Below are 10,416 nucleotides of genomic sequence, written 5' to 3'. Positions count from 1 at the left end.
ACCTGGATATTTCATCTCTGCTGCTAACACATGCCGCAATGATGGTTTCCTGGCTCTCCATTTATCTTTCTCCTACTGCTTCTGCTGCAACACAAAACTATTCTGTGCTGCTTTCTGTCAGGTAGAGAGGTTGTGCAGAGCTTAATCATTATTTTTCCATTTTGTTTCTCCAGGATTTGGCCATTAGCTCAGGAATTTATTACTGATTTAGTGAATTTGCAAATTTTAATGTGTGTTTTCTATTACAATCTCCTCTTGTACTTAGTACATGAGTTAATATTATGATTTACTTGTAAGCAGTCCATGATTTGCTTTCTTGGTATATTTTCTCTCAGAACCTATTATTGAAGGTGAGATGCAACTTCAACTTCCAAAACAAGAAAAAGCCTGGGATGATACCACCTCAGCCCTAGCAATAGGTATTTGCAAATAAACACAAGTGATATCAATGAGTTCTTTAAGTCCTACAGATACTATCTGTTTATTATTTACATTTGGCTCTGTTTTTTTTTTGCCAATATTCAACTCTAAATAATTTCTTTGCTCTTTAGTATATATGGGCTTAAGAAAAATCATAAATATTTTCATATAATTTTGTATCCCTGTAATTATTCACTTAGGCACACTACATATACATTTGCAACTGTTCTTAACATATATGTGAAGAATAAATATGAGGAAAAGCAGTGAGGGTCAGCAGCTCTTCTGGTCTCTGCACTGTGAACTGCTGAGGGAGAAATTATTCTGCCTCCATCTTTGCAATCACAAAATCAAAGTTTCTGTCTTGATTCCCCACCAGTTTCTTGCCCATAACTACTAGCCTGGCACTAGGTGGGTCCCAAATGGCCCTGTAGCCTCCTCCCAAAAAGGGAGCAGATGCGGAAGTAGGAGTCACCTTGTCTTCAAAGGTGGACAAGATCCACCCTCCATGTCACCATGGAGTAAGTGGAGGCAACCCAGATGTGGCAACCTTCCTGAGGACCTCTCCCAACACTGGAAATTTGAGGGAATATTTTCCTGCAGATGGGTGGCCAGAATCCTTTCACTCTCTTGGCTTCCGAAATAAGCTCATTTAAAACAATATATGTTGTATTAATTCAGCAGTGTTGTTTCCCTGGGCCCTTTGTGGGGAGAAGTTACTGGTTCCTTCTGTGCACGCACATAGATGTTTTCTCCCCATGCTTTGGTGCACAGAAAGCTTGGGGGACATATTCTGACCAGCCTTCCCGGCTCAGATCTGCCTCTCCCAGCACAGGATGGATTTGGAGACCTTTTCTTTCTCTCATCCCCCTTGTATAAGATTCAAATATTGTAGCCAATAAAGTAACATTGGTAAAAAAAAAAAAACAATCCTTCCACACAAATATGAATGTATCACTTAAACATGTCTTGAATTATATGTTACAGATGAGGCAGAAGTGTTAACAACACTGGAATATAACAACAATTAAATTCAACAATAACAGCTGGAATATAAATGAATTTAGTGAATAACTGGGTAAGTGCTAAATGCCTGTTAGTTTGATGTTCTTTTAAAAAATCTGGTGGGGTATGTTAGGACACAGATTTCTACCTTCTCTGTCTCTGGCTAGTGTGTCATTTATCTTATTGAGTTCTGTCGGGCTTCGAATTCCTATTTTCACAGGACTATCTCTACCGCCTCCAAGATTTCTTTCCTAAGCAGGTAATAACCAACTTAGAGTCAATCATGGCATATGTATAGTTAATTACTTTTTTCTGTGTTTATTTTTTAGTACTTATCAACACAGAATTTCCCTGGTGTTTTATCATACAGTTTTATCATACAAGTATTGGGATCTGTTCAGACCCCTTAACACAAATCTTCAGATTTAACTATCTTAAACAACTCTGTGCTCTCAGCAACCAGTGGTCCCTCACAGTTCTCTCCTTTTCTGATCATTTCCAGATATTTTGAACAGCTTGACTGGATATTCAAGGAGATCCTGCTGAATCAGACCGATTCAAGCAACATTTGGTTTATGTCTCCAGCACTGGCCAAAGGGAAGGCCACATACCTAGGAAGAGTGTAAGAGCAGGGTGAGTATAGAGTGGTATTTCCACTGATGCTATCTTGATCTTCTCCAATTTGCCTCTCAGGAACTTCCTGAGCCAGAGGTGTTGGTGGGGTTTTAGTAGCCCTCAGTGGATGTTTCTGTCTGGCCTCTTGAACCCACATAAACTGTTGTCGCTCACAATACCACTTTGTGTACAGACTTTTGCTAAACCCCTCCTGTAAAAAGGGTAGAGAGGGACCAGAATCAAGCTACTCAAGATGGAGTGAGTCACGGATTTACACCATGGCATAACAACGTGAAAAAACTGGTGTCACATTTACCACTTTCCATTCCTCTGGTAAGTGTCATTGAGTTTATACTATTTTTTGTTACACTTCTGGGGCTTATTTTCTCTTTATAATATTAAAATTCAGGAAGCCTGACATTTTCTATCCTGCATGTTTCAGAAGATGCTGGAAAACATCCAGTACTCATTTTATCACTTTGCTTTTTGGACAGATTTCAGTATGGTCTTTTTTCTTTCATGCAGAATTAAAAGACCATGTAACAGGTTTGTTTTTCATATGTTTTATTGCTTAAAATAATCAGTTTAATTTAGGTCCCTTTTGTGTTCACTTTTCACAGACTTTGTAATCAATATGTTTACTGGAAACTGAAGACATCATGAATGTATGTGTATATTAGAGGATAAATGAAGAAATTACATTTTGAATTCACTGACACAAGTATTCACCCCCACAACATGATTTTGAGAGTTTAATCAAGAAATAAAAACTTGTGAGCCTAAACAAAACATCTTGACTTCCTCATTTCAATTGCTAAATACTCACCCGGGTTGCATATCAATGAATTACAGATCAGAAATTATGTGCATAAATTATTTGGCAAACAAATCCGAGTAACGAACAAATGTGAGTGAATTGCTGTGTTGGGGAAGAGAGAGCAAAGCATGATTCATTCAATCACCTACTCATTATGACTGATTCCCTAGGCTCAAATTAGGCAATAATCAAGGATCCTTCAGCACAGCGGCCGGGGTGAGCTCAGACGGGTTTTGAGCCGGGAGACACAGGATTTGGGAACTTCTCCATAACTGTGGCCAGTGCCTATGGCACCCGATGCTCCCTCAGAGCCCTGAAGCCACTAGCCAGTTCAGATGCAGTCATTCAAACACTAGTAAGGGAACTACAATCCCTGATCTCACTTCAAATCAAAATTGAGCGTCTCTGTTTCTGTGACAAATAATAGTTTGTAGTTGGCTTAATCCAGACTGCCTGCTATCTTGTAGTGTAAGTAGGGTTATCACATATGCACAGGTAAAATATATCTTGTGTTGTATCTGAGTTTCGGCACTTAGACTTGTCACAGAGCATGCAGTGAAGTCTACTGAGGCTAGCGCCCGCAAAGCCTGTGGTTGAACAACTCACAGTTTGTCATCTTCAGCATATCCCCAAGGCTAAACCTCAATAATGTGTTGTTTGCAAGAGGTCCTGTTTTCCAGCCTTTGGAGGAAAGGGCTACTCTAAATTTTCATAATCCTTACCTTTACAAGGTGGTTCGGCAGAGGGAGGAAGGCGTCTGACTGTAACTCCTGGGATACGAGCCTGAGACCGGCTGAAGACTCCTTCCACTCAACCCAGTTGAGAATACCTCACCACTATGAATGAAGCAGACACACAATCTTGCATCCGTGCTGTTGACCATTACGCTTTCCCAATGGATCTAACAAGATGTTGACTTAGACAATGGGCTTCATAGTAGGCAGGTTATATCAAGAATATATAATAAGGATAAGCATATATGTTGTTCTGCTGTCTGCTGTGTGCTGCCTTCCTGCTACACAAGATAGAAAGAGGTAACGTACATCGAAAGAGTTGAATAGCCATTACTTGAAAATTCAAAAATGATAAACGGGCCAAATTAGATGCAAATATGTATTCCCAGATGTGATTACAGAAGAGTTTTAAGGTAAGAGTGATTTAGGACATTTTTACTTCTTGAATAAGGCTGTCATCTAGCCATTTTTTTCAAAGGCATACTCTTTTTCCATGTAGAAACATTGGCCACTTGGATTTTGAGGGACAGATGTTTGTATAGGACTTCTGGAAACCATGTTCTTGAAAAAGAGCTGACAGTCCTGTACAATGTATCTACTGAGCGTGATTTCTCACCAACAGCTGCTCTCTATCCAGCCATGCCCTCAGGCTCACCACCTTGCTTGCTGAGCCCATGCAACACATGAAGTTCAGCTTCACTGCTTTCCACCCTGCCCTTTGCCCTCATGTTTTGTAGGTCTGACATCTGGGGAGAAGCACTGTGCTAATTGTGCTAGACAGATAGGGCCAGTATCCAGGGATCACCCAGGAAGTCAAAGATCAACAAAAAAATATCTTGGTCCTGAAGAAGGGAAGACTTTTAGTTAAATACTTCTCCAATCAGATTTTTGGCTTCCTGGTCTTCTGTTGAATTACATGACACAACGAATACTGTAGTGAGAGCAGTAGGTGGATGATTCCTGTGCAAACACCAGGCTAGAGAGCCTATGGCCAAAATGGGCTGTGTGCCGTTATGCGTCACAGTCACATTTTCAGGATCTGCCCCTAAAATACCCATGATCTTGGACTGCTCGGCGATGCTCATTCAGTGCTTGAGCAGCATGGAATATATGTTCGAAATGCCTTGAAGAATGTAGATACTTTCCCATTTTAAAAGAGGAGAGTAGTAAGAGCAGGAAAGAGATTAAAAGGAGCATAGTGGAGTTACATAGTGGAGAAACAGGTTTCTGTTGTACAAGTCCATTGTCACGTTGACAGCTTTGCCATTAAACACTGTGTAGATTTACTGAACTATTGTCTGTTCCAAAGGCTGTAGTAGCCAGTAGCTTTTTTCCAATGCATGGGGTTTAGATCAAGCCCTCAGTTGTCACAGCTTTGTCCAGAGTGATCAAAGGGCATCAGTGAAAGAACAGAAAATACAAATGTTCAGAGGATCAAGGCTCCTGTTATTTTCCTTTGAGAGAAAATACGCAGTGAAGGAAGACAGATAACTCAGCCAAATCTGAACTTTGGTTCTGCTGACCATCAAAACAAGTATAAAGGTGAGATTCCCAGACAAATTTGCTCCAACCGCTTTCTTCCAGCTACTCCTGATTTCCCGAGTATCAATAACAGGTGGTGCAGAATATACTGCCAGTGCTCATTTGGAGATATTTTTGAAAGCATTAAAAATATTCCCTTGAACTATTCTGAGCACTGCAGGCAACACTTTTCTGCCTCTGAAAGGAGTCTGGAAACTTATATTTCCTCACCAAAAACACAATACCACTGCATATCTCTGGCCCTGCATGAGCCAACTAAGCCTCAGTATGGAATAGGAGGTACAGGTTGAATTCTTGCCCCAGGAAAGTCAGAGTTGAGTTATTGTTCAGTGGCATCAGGATCTGATTCAGTATGAATGGAAGAAAAATCAAGGCAAAGTTATGAGATCCCCATCTGTGATACACTTAAATGCACATCTAAGTTTAAGATCATGAACAGTCTCAAGTCACATTCAAGTACTGGATGTACTGATCTTAAATGAATAAAAATAGGTTTATGCAAGCACAGTAATAAATTTTAAGAACTATGATGCTTTTTAAAGTTGCCTAATTCCCTGCAGCATTTTAGTGTTTCTGTTTCTAGTTATCTTAAATATCTGCACCGTGACTACCAGAGAGGGTGACAAGATCAGGACAACTGCAGCGTGATGCGGAGCAGGCAGGCGTTTCACTTTTCAGGCCAGCTACTCTACCTCTCTGCTCCCGGGCAGAGTCCTATTAACGGGGAAATTTGACATTGTTGTGTCATATAAGAGAACTGAAGCATCGGTTTCACGTGCCCCTTCACACTTAAGCATTTGCTTAATACCCAGTGCAATGTAATCTTTAATATAATTAAATTAGCAGTCACAAAACACTTTGCTACTTCTGTTCTCAGTGTCCTGCCAGCAGAGCTAATAGAACAGACGACATGGTGTTAGCTTCCTGTTTGACACACATGTTGTGAAGTGAAATCCACTTTTGACAACGGAAGACTATTACATTGCTGTAATTTGAATAAGACTAAGATAGGAAGATACCTGATGAATCTTCTCTACTCTATCCTTGCCACAAGGCAGGACCAGCCATGCGTTTTTTGGTGTTCAGAGCTTTCAGTAAGGGGAGAAGGGCTCCTTCTCGTACGGCCTTTTCCACAGAACTCCAGCCTGTCTCTGTGTCTTGTTTGCTCCTTTCTAAGCGTATCACCTTGCACGTGTCCTTATCGATTAGAGTGCTTCCCCTTTCAGACTGTATTTCCACTTTGTCAGGATCCTTTGGAATTCTGTCCCTGCTATGTCTGTGCAGTCCATTCTTGCACGGCTTTGTCTCCAAAAGTAACAAGTATTCTTGCTCATCCACCAAAAATATTGAATAATACACAGGCTCTCACACAATGTTTTACGTTTTAACAGTGAACCACAGAGAATTATTCTCTGAAATGCTCTATACTCACCCTTTAATAATTTCAAATATACCACGTTCCCTTGGTCTACCCACGAGAATATCCTGTCAAAGGTCTTACTAATGTCAAAACTTACAATTTGCACCGTTTCTCCTCTGTCTCAGAGCCTGCTACCTTGTCATGGAAGGAAATGAGATTGGTTTGACATGATTTGTTCTTTACAAATCCATATTGACTGTCACTAATCTCCTTGTTTTCTCTTAAATGATTACAAATTATTTGATTATTTGCTCCAGTTATTTTTCACAAAATTGAATATAAGCTGATGTGTCCATAATTCCTTAGCTCCTCCTTCCATCCTCTCTCTCTTTAATAAGCTTCCATGATCTCCTTCATCCACCACAGTTTTTAAAGGTATTTATTCCCCTTAATATATCTTACCATAGAGAGTCTATCAGCAAAAGAAAAACAGCAACTAGCAGAGGACCTTCTAAAAATATTACCATACTTTAATGAATTTAAATATGTTAAATCATATGTTAAACAGTTTTAGGTACATTATTACTTGGTTTTTCAAAGGACTCTAGTGTTGGTCTGCCTCTGTTTCTGCTGAAGTAAATAAGAAATTTCTCATTGGCTTTAATGGAAGCTCAGAGTTTTTAAAAATTTGCTTCCCTAACTTCAGAGTTATCAAATATGGTAAAACGTAAATATAGTGCCTATTGTATAGATTTCAGTAAGCCAGCTTAAAAGGACACAGAGTCACATGATTTTTAAATATACTGTAACCACATTTTCTTTTGTTTGACAGCTGTAAAACAAACTCGACTCAAGTGGTCTGAGCTTAAAACTGCTGACTGGTGTTATTGCAAGAAAGTATGCCTGAATTTCCTGCCAGTATGCTCCTTCCACACAATAAAGCGGGATGGGTGTGTGTGGGTGAGTAGTTCATGCAAGAAGATCAACATATTGACTTGCTCAAGTTAAAATATCTCCTTGTGCAATAACGAGAGCACCCAACAATGATGGAACAAGCAGCAAGTCGGGTGAGAAAGCCAAACACGCCTAAGTCTCACAGCACTTTCCCTTCTTGCCAGGGATTGTTTTCTGTGGAGTTGGGCCTATAGGCAATAGCTGAGATCTTAGCTACCAAATTTAACTTTACAGTGACTTTTCAAGCACATCATGTTTGCAGCTTCCCTCCTTGCTTCCTTCTCCATCCTTTTTCGATAAAGGGTTTGAAAGAGAGGAACTATCCCTGGCTGTCTGCCATGAAACACATCATTTTAAATCAATCATTCCTCATCGGCTTACCAGGCCATTTGCTAGGCACAGTGGGATCAATGCTCTTCTACGAAATCATCTTTAAATAAACATCTCCACTCTTACATACATTTTCCCTTGTTTTCTAAATACACATAAAGCCCTGGTGCAACATAAAAGCAGGGAGATTCCTTCTGCCCCTTCTGTGGTTTCTTTCAATATCAGAGAAGGCTGCTGTGTCCCCACAAGACTGGGAGAAGTGAGACCTCTAACAGCACAGGAGTCTTGACAGAGTAGCAAAGACAGAAAAGCCTCTTCCTAAAAGGCTCAAGAGTTCCTTACTAGAAAGAGCATTCTTGAATGTGCTTACTGACCACATCTCTTACCCCTCCTGTTGAGCCATGATTTTCTCCTCCCATAGAGAGTACGTATGGGTAAGAGAAGCCAGTTTTAGTTCTCAAGGCCTCAGATAGTTTCACCTGCAGTAGAAATGTAAGAGCCAGAAATGGAATAAATATTGTCATGGTTGATTCATCCTTCACAAATCTCTGGGGTTTTTTTTGTTTGTTTGTTTGGTTGGTTGGTTGGTTGGTTGGTGGGTTTTTTTTTTCTTTTGATTTGTTTTTTTGCATCTCCCAAATTTCTCTCATTGCCATTTCACACTTGATTTCAACGTAGCTACAAAGGTGAAGATGGCAATTGCACTGCACTGGTGTACTGATCTTGCCACTACAAGTCTCTGTCTTGCATGGAGACAAATGTCATATCCCCAGAGACTGCTCTCAGAAAAGATGCAGTGATTTTTGTGTGTTCTTCTGGTAAAATAAACTTGGTTTATGGCACACGGTCACCGTTGTGGGAATTTCAGAGGCTAGAGTGCTGTCCAACACCACCCCCTTGTGATTTCTCTTGTTACAGCACTCTTTCTAAACCACAGTTTTTCCAGATGGACTGTTTTACATGAAGGTTCCCTTTCTGAGCAGCGCAAAGCCTACCATTTAAACAGACAGTCTGCTCAGTGGGAACTGAATAACATTTGATATGTACACATACATTTTGGTTTACCGAATTCCTCTTTTACTGTGATTATAACCTTATATAATTTGATATATATGATTCTCTGTTCGCTATTTCAGGAGCTCAGACAGATCTGCTATTTCCACCTATGCCAGTACATGTTGCACTTCTTCTCTAAATACAGTTAGGTGTAGAAATTCTAGATACACTTACACTTTTTTCCTATCACATTGTATTAATTTGAGGTGCAGAGGACAGAAATCAAGCTTTAATTGAATGACAAGTTCATTGCTTGGCTCTGAAGAAATCATAGGTCAGCTAGTGCGGCCAGTGCAGTGCTGGGGAGATTTTAGCTCAGGTTCTTTCTTTGTTAAACATTGACCTGCTCCTATTTTTTGTTTCCCCTGAGTAAGGACAGCTCGATATTCTGTGCACAACTCAACATCCTTATTTTTGATGCAGCTGTGATGTTTGATATTTTGGCAGGGCACACAACATGCTTAGATGTCTGTTTTCCATGTAGGTTTCCTGGAGCTGAAATATAATGCAGAGTAACTGCAGAGCTGATTCAGTGACCAGGTACTTCCCTTTAATGCCTAAGGAAAAAAAGAGGAGAGGCCGTAAATAGCTCCCTTTCTTTTCAGAGATAACAGAACTATATAGGAACAGTTCCCTAAGTGTGTATTGTTTCTTAATAAATGAATTAGCCATAGAAACCCCCAAGGTCACAGAGAACAATAAACTAGAAAGACAATAAGACTTGTGTTCAAACCCCATCCCAGCTTCAGAAGGAGTGGTTTGCAACAGCATGAGGTGCTCATGGCTGCTGAAGTTTAAAAAATAGAGAAATCTAAGGAACAAAAATGCACCTAAAGCTATTAAATGACATAGTGCCACTTTAGTTCAGAATGTCCATTTAGAAAGCAGCTAGTTTCTTTCTTCTCATCGTAATGCAAGTAAGAAATAAGACAAATGAGAGAGAGAGTAGGCTTCCACACTGAGAACGTTATCAACAGTAGTTCTAGGACACCTCTCGCCTAACTTCAGATAGTGACAGATGAGGTGCCTGTCTCAAATGAACTAGTTAGGCTGAGGTCCCTTATTTAATAGGATGATGGCATCTCCAAGACACAATTCATCTGACCCGCTTTGGAAATCTCGTTTAGGATGAGCTGAATCCCACCACAAAAGTGCCTTTTCCTCCCCATGACTGTTAAGGGGAATCTCAGGCGACTAGCTCCGACAGAGGTGTCTGCATTGCCTACGTCTACCTTTGGCAGAACTGTTAAGAGCAACATTGGAACTAGCACCTTCTGAGTTTGGACGTGCTTCAACAGGTACTTGAAGTGGAACAGAAAATGTTTGCAGTACTGTCAGAGAGCTCAGAAGAGGCTTTTTTCCATGGTACCTGTGACCTCCTTGCAGTAGCAGAGTTTGTTCTTATGATAACAGCTATACCATTTTCTCCCTATATAACAATTTTTGCTGGTGCTGGGTTATCTTCCTAACACGGATATCACTGTAACAGGCAGGCTCAGACACTTCCTATCACGCTACTGCAACATAGTAAACGAGAGCTGAATTTAGGCCGTTACTACGCTGACATTTGTTTGCTCTTTCTG

This window comes from Rhea pennata, chromosome 5 (assembly GCF_028389875.1).
Source record: "Rhea pennata isolate bPtePen1 chromosome 5, bPtePen1.pri, whole genome shotgun sequence".
In the NCBI taxonomy this organism is placed as follows: Eukaryota; Metazoa; Chordata; class Aves; order Rheiformes; family Rheidae; genus Rhea; species Rhea pennata.
Note: the sequence above shows the minus strand (reverse complement) of the source record.